This window comes from Myodes glareolus, chromosome 5, assembly GCF_982192425.1.
Source record: "Myodes glareolus chromosome 5, mMyoGla1.1, whole genome shotgun sequence".
NCBI lineage: Eukaryota > Metazoa > Chordata > Mammalia > Rodentia > Cricetidae > Myodes > Myodes glareolus.
In genome coordinates this window covers 58,183,144-58,190,271 of record NC_142030.1, presented here as the reverse complement: position 1 = coordinate 58,190,271, position 7,128 = coordinate 58,183,144, and the positions used below count along the sequence as shown (strand labels likewise).

General features: G+C 41.9%; 1 non-coding gene across 1 annotated transcript; it reads left to right on the top strand.

Moving 5' to 3' along the window:
* The first annotated feature begins 2,282 nt into the window (after positions 1 to 2,282).
* Positions 2,283 to 2,446, top strand: LOC125391996 (U1 spliceosomal RNA). Its single transcript, XR_007229357.3, has one exon. It is a non-coding gene; the product is annotated as a U1 spliceosomal RNA (small nuclear RNA).
* The last annotated feature ends 4,682 nt before the right edge of the window (positions 2,447 to 7,128 follow it).

Below are 7,128 nucleotides of genomic sequence, written 5' to 3'. Positions count from 1 at the left end.
TGGGAGTTTTGGGATTGAACTCAGGTTGTCAGGTACCTTTATCCCCAGCCATCTCACCAACCTTGCCTTGCGATTTTAAAATGGTATACATTCCTTATTTATGTATTTATTAATTGATCGTTACCACACACTTTAATTCAAAGACCAGGGACTATGAAGGCGAAGGGACACCCAGATGATATGACAGTGACCTTGAGAAGGGAGGGTGTCCAGAGAGCTGAGGCCTCCTGGGACAAACCAACAGAGAAAATGAGAAGCTGCTCTAAGTTTTGTTTATTCAGTCAAGGTGGGTGTGATATATGCACCCACAGTTTGACTGCACCCAAGATGGGGATCCTGTCTTTCTTCACTGAGTAGAGCGTACTTTTACGTACCCCATCAGTGTTAGGGACTCTGCCTTGACACATGGTTTTAACCTACAACCAGAGTAACTATTCTTTGGTTCTTGAGATTGCCTATTTCTGAGTTAGCCCCAGAATGTTTTGGTGGAAGTTTTCTGGGACAGCCTCTTAGATGTTGACTAGTGATGAACTGGGAACATAATACACCTTCATAATGAACACAAAATTTATTCTATTCATCCTCTATAATTCTACAGCAACTTGCCAAAGTAGAGTGTAAAGACATCCCCCTAGGAGTGTGAAATACAGCTAAACCAACCCACTGCAGTCATGGGTAACTTCATCCAGTGATTATCTTAAAAATGCAGACAAATTTTACATTTTGTTCTTTGGTATTGTTGTCTTGGATCATGCTTGCGTGCACACACATGCACACCGCACTGTATTCTATAGTTTTAGTTCTCATTTCTTTGGAAAAAAATAGATGTCCTTCTTATAAAATGTCATGGTGGTTTTTATACCCCATTTCTCTGTAGTAATTAATGAATTTATTTTCTAAATACCAGCTGGAGAGATGACTCAGTAGTTAGAACCATTTGCTGGTCTTGCAGAGGACCCGGGGTTGGTTCCCAGCACCGACAGGGGGCTTACAAAAGCTTATAGATTCAGCTCTTGACATCTTCTTCTGGACTTCACAGATACCAGGCACGCATGTGGCATACATATATACATGCGGGCAAGGACTAGCATATATAAAATAAAAACAAAGGAATAAAAGAGTACATTGTAAAGTGCTGGATAGTGACAGTTTTGGCTTTGCTGTGCATTCAGCCTGTGTCAGAATCACCCACTTCTGCCTTGGTAGTGTGAAGGCAGCGTTAAAAAAAGAATAAATAAGCTGAGTGGGAATAGTTTTCAATAAAGCACATAATAACCGGAAGTAGAGAGAGAATTCTGGGAAGCTGGCAAAGCAGGAATCTGTCTCCCCAACCAGACAACAATTATACGGGCAGAACTGTCCTATGAAACTATTTGGAAAGTCTGGAGACCATTGAAGGGAAGGCTTACACAGTAAATTGCAGTCAATTTTGGTCAATTTTAGCTCTTAGCACAGAAGCAGCTACCATCCCCCACTCCTCAGCCGGGCGAGCTGGTGGCAGGCGGCTTTGAATGTGTCCCTGGAGCAAATTGTTTCTACTTTGTCCCAGGCAGGGTGAGGGAAATGCTCCTGCCTCCCTGTGTCATGGAGCTCTGCTCATAATCACTGATTGCTGATTCTGATCACAGAGACCCAGAAAGTTCTAGCCACTGTTGCTGCACCCACTCCAACGCTGTGTGTCCTCACTCCTGCTGGAGGAGATTTTCAAAAGATTCAGAAAGCCAAGAGCTACATACAACCCCTTCGTTCTTGTCTCTCACCTACTTCAGAGCCAGATTAGAAACTAAGACATTCATGAATAAAGGAACAGGCAAAAGTAGGAAGTGCAGGGCCATGGTAACCAGGGAAAATGCAGGCTCAGAAAAGACATGGATTTAGTTTATCCTTCAGGATACTCCTTGTTATAGAGACATTCTAAAATAATGCTTCGTCTTTTCTTTTGTGTTGAGACCTTGCATTCCTAATTCCCCTACCTCTACCTCCTGAGTTCTGAGATGACAGTTCTGTGCCAGCAAGTCTGGTTTCTGTGGTGCTGGGGACAAAACTAGGTAGGGCTTTGTGAATGGCAGGAAAGCATTTTACCAACTGAACTATATATACCTCCATCCCTGAAAATAACTACCAAGACCTCCAAGACAGTAAGAAAAACCAGATAACTCTTGGGGAGGGAGAGAATTTGATTCTCAGAGTTAAATTATTATATTCAAATAATTGGTTTTCAATAACTAAAATCAGAAGCCATACAAAAAGGAAATTCGGGCCCATTCAAAAACAAACAAGCAATACTTACCTGGCAGGGGAGATACCATGATCATGCAGGTGGTTTTCCCAGGGTGAGGCTCACCCATTACACTTGGGGTGTGTTGACCTCTGCGATTTCCCCAAATGTGGGAAACTTGACTGCATAATTTCTGTTAGTGGGGGACTGAGTTCGCGCTCTCCACTGGTGTCTCTGGTGAGAACAGATTGGTTTGCTTAGTGCTTTATACATGCTGGAAAGACATAACTGTTTCTGTGTATGTAGCAGTTTGAAATAAGGATTGGAACTCACAAATCTTTTTTTTTTTACATTTTTTATTGATATTTATTGAGCTCTACATTTTCCTCTGCTCCCCTCCCTGCATCTCCCCTCCCCCCTTCACCCTTCCCCAAGGTCCCCATGTTAAAATTATTTTTTAAAAAAAGAAAAAACAAACAAACAGAAAGGACATCTCTTTTGAAAAGATCTGATGACAGACCTGTTAGACACTTTAAACTGATGAGCTTGGAGACACTCAGGAAAATGATGTGCGGGGTACCTTAGTCAGGATTTCTATTGCTATGAAGAGCTATCATAACCAAAATAATTCTTATAAAGGAGAACACTTACTTAATAGGGTGGCTTACAGTTTCAGAGGTTTAGTCCATTACCATCATGGTAGGACATGGCAGCATGCAGGCAGATGTTGGGAGCTGCAGACCCTCAGACCCTGAACTTTCTATGACCTCTTGCCTACTGGAGTAAATAACTTTTTTTTTCTATGCTTGCAGCTGCTCTGGGCGTGAAACCCTCACGAGTTCCTGAAAATAAGGACGTGGTTTCTGGTGGGCTTGTAGTGGAAAATTCCGAGAGCTAGGGCGTGACCACTAGTCAAGGAGAGCACTACATAAGTTGCCTTGGAACATAATAAAATTGGCATTCTTGCTTCAAGAGTGATCCATGTCTCTTGATCCACAGGCAACAGGAAGTGAACTGTTTCACTGGGTGTGACTTGAGTGTATGGAACCTCAAAGCCCACCCCCATAGTGACACACATTCTCCAACAAGACCACACCTCCTAATGGTGCCACTCTCTTTCAACCCACCGCAGGGGGTCACTGGGACCATCACAACCAGTATAGTAAGGATGTGACAAAGGCAAGAAGGCACTTGGGTTCAGTGTGACTCAGTAGCTAGTGCTGGTTCAAACTAATGGAGTCTGACCCAAAGAAGTTTATTTAAGGCATATTTAAACACAGCACAATTTGATGAAAAATTTCCTGATGAAAATGAACTCAATCCCATGTGCACAATAATACTTAAGACATGACTAAATCATGAGTCTTTGTAAAGTACTTGTGACATCTTCCATAAAGTTAGGTTCTATAGATTGACAAGCTCATGATAAGTGTCTTGAGGATCTAATGTGGTCTCAGCCACACAGATAGTGCAGAGGTCACCAGTCTATTAACCATGTCTGTTCCTAGTCTTCTAGGCAGGAAACAAGTTATACATCTCTCCCTTGAAGAGACAACCCTGCGTGTTTAACATTTCTTGTTACCTAGTGCTCATCTGTGAGCACAATGACCTCTGTGCCTCCCACAGTGATATACAAGCAAAATGGAAACATTAACCAAAAGATTGAACACCTTAAAAGGAATAAACAAAAATTCTGAAACAAAGCCAGCAAGACAGCAAAAGCCTGGGGACCTGAGGTCAATCCTTGGATCCATGATGGAAGGAGAGAATTGACTCATGAAAGTAATCCTCTGACCTGCACTATAGTACACACATACCTGAACTCATGTACACATATACACATCATACACACACACACACACACACACACACACACACACACACACACAATACATTTTAAAAAGAGGTGGGAGAGGAGGTGGCTTAATGGGGAAGGGTATTCGCTGCTGTACTTGACCCACGTGATAGGAGAGAATCAACTCCTGAAAGTTGTCCTCTTAGGCTGTGGCATGTGTGCTCTCCCATCCAAAGAAGTACGGCGGAATTTTCTGGAGCTGAAAGGTACAGTAAGGAACATTTGAATTCCGTTGGAGGGATTCAGAGGCGGATTTGAGCAGGGACAAGGAAAAGAAAAGCATACTTGAAGATGTGATGATGAGCGTTATCAAGTTTGAGGAATTGAAAGAAGAAAGTTTGAAGAAAAGTAAATAGACCCCAAAGAACCTGTAAAACCTGTGGTAGAGAGGCATAAGCACTGGGGGAGCCCCAGAAGCAGAGAAAAGGGAGAAAGGGAGAATATTTAGATAAATCATAGAACAAATAAGGAAAATACAAGTCCCCTCAAATTTAGAGGAAAAACACGAACATAAATATCTAAGAAGTTCAACAAACAACAATTAATACCAACCCAGAGTGTTGCACTGTGGTAAGACAGCGCAAGCAAACCTTCGAAAGACAAACTAAAGAGAGCCCACTGTCACGAAATCCACAGTAAAGCACCAGTAGATTTCTCATTAGAAACTTCAGACAAGAGTGTCAGTGAGCTAACATAGTCCAGTTGTGAAAAGAAAGCACAAACAACCCCACATCCAGAAAAATTTTTCTTTAATAGTGAGGAAGAAACAAAGACATTTTTAGATAAACAAAGTTGAGGGGATTTGAGACCATTAGATTCTTGTGAAAGAAACGCTCACCAGTGGTGTGCAGCCTGAAATAAAGGGACACTAGATAAATTTCTCCAAACTTTCATTGTGCAGCTGGACTTTGAATCTTGGATACCAGAACTAAATAAACCCCTTTCTGTATAAGTAGTCTGAGTCAGGTATTTCATTATGGTGACAAGAGGCTTACTAACGCTGGTTGGTAAGTGTAGTCCTTGCTGTAACCAGAAAGAAAATAACTATAGGGCACACATAGAAGGGAATGAGAGAGGAAATATATATTCGGTATAAAAAGTTGGGAGTTGCGGAGATTGCACAATAGGCAAGAGTGCTTGCCTTGTAAGCGTGAGGGCCTGAGTTCAGATCCCCAATTCCCATGTCAAAAACAAAACCAGAAGGTGTGAGCACATGTGTGTCTGTAACCCCAGTTCTGGTGAGGGGTGCAGTTTGAAAACAGGATCAGTAAGGATCACTAGGGCTTGGTGGCCAACAACCTTGCTCCAGGTTCTGTGAGAAACCCTGTCTCAAGAGAGTAGGTGGAAAGTTATAGAGCAGGATGCCAGACATCCTCCACTGTCCTCCACATGCCTGCAGGTATGTTCACACCACACACACACACACACACACACACACACACACACACACACACTTCAACAGAATACAACAGAATATGAAAGAAGATAGAAATGCAGAGAATGAGAGATAATATTGTTAGAAAACAAATAGCAAGATCCCATAGCCCTTCCTTAACAACAGTCTACTTAAATATAAATCATGTAAACCGTTCTTTTAAAGACAAGGATTGTCAGAATGGATCTAGCTGTGTGCCACTGTCTATAAAAGAGCCATTTTAACTGGGTGGTAGGGTGGCACACACCTTTAATCCCAGGACTCAGGAGGCAGATGCAGGCAGATCTTTGTGCATTTGAGGCCAGCCTGGTCTACAGAGCTAGTTCCAGGATAGTCAAGGCTACACAGAGAAACCCCATCTCAAATCCCACTCACCCACCCAAAAAGTCATTTTATCTCCAGAAACAAAGTAAGTTGAAAGTAAAAGAATTAGAAAATGAAGACAATACTCTATAACTACATACAATAGTAATCAGGAAAGAGCAGAGGTGGGGCCAGGGGTGGTGGTGCACACTTTTAGTCCCAGTGCTGAGGAAGCAGAAGCAGGGTAAATTCCCAGGCCTCACGTGGTAGGAGAGAACTGGCTCCTGAAGGCTGACCTCTGACCTTCATGTGTGTGCTATAGCATGGGCGCCCTTCCTCCAAAATAAGGATATGAACAATTTCATCGTGAGAGGCAGGATGATCTCTGTGAGTTCAAGGCCAACCTGTCTACATAGTGAGTTCCATGTCACTCAGGGCTACAAAGTGAAACCCTTACAAAAAAGAAAGAAAGAAAGAAAGAAAGAAAGAAAGAAAGAAAGAAAGAAAAGAAGGAAGAAAGAGAAAAGTGAGAAAGAAAAAGAAAAGAAGAGGTAGGCATCTGGGTATCAAACAAATAGGCTTTAAAGGGGAAGGATTAGAGAAGGCAAAGACCGTGTACCAACAGAAGCACTTCAACGCAGCAGAGTTTTATAAAAATTATAAGCATTCATGCATATAACAGACAACCAAAATATATCACACAAAACTGATGACCAGGGAGAAGATAAATAAGTCAACAGGGGCGTTAAACAATATAGTAAATCAAGTAGATGCGACAGATATTTCCAGTTCACCCTACCCAGTAGCAGCTTATACAGGATTTTCAATTGCACATGGGACATTTTCTAGAATAGGCCATTTTTCAGGCTACAAATGAAGTAAAAATGTGTTGTATACACACAGGGGAATATTCTTTCAGCCTTAAAAATACAGGGAGTTTGAGCCTGGAGGATATTATTCTAAACAAGATAAATTAGTCACAGAAAAAGCAAATATTGCATGGTTTCAGTTATAGGAAATGCTTACCGGGGTCAAAATTCTTTGTTTCTCTACTGCTGGGGCTAGAACAAGTGGTCTCATGTGTGCCAAGCAGGCACATTACCACTGGGCTACACCCTAGCCACCCCGGGACCTACTGTTTAGTAGGCATAGAACTTCAGTGTTAGCGGAGGAAAAATGTACTGGGAATTGATGGTGGTTAAGACTGCAACTCTGAAGTATATTTAGTATCAAAGAACAGTGCACTTAGAGTTATAAATTTATTTTATGTTCACTTTGCCATAATTAAACTGGAGGAAGGTGAGTGTAGTGACGCGG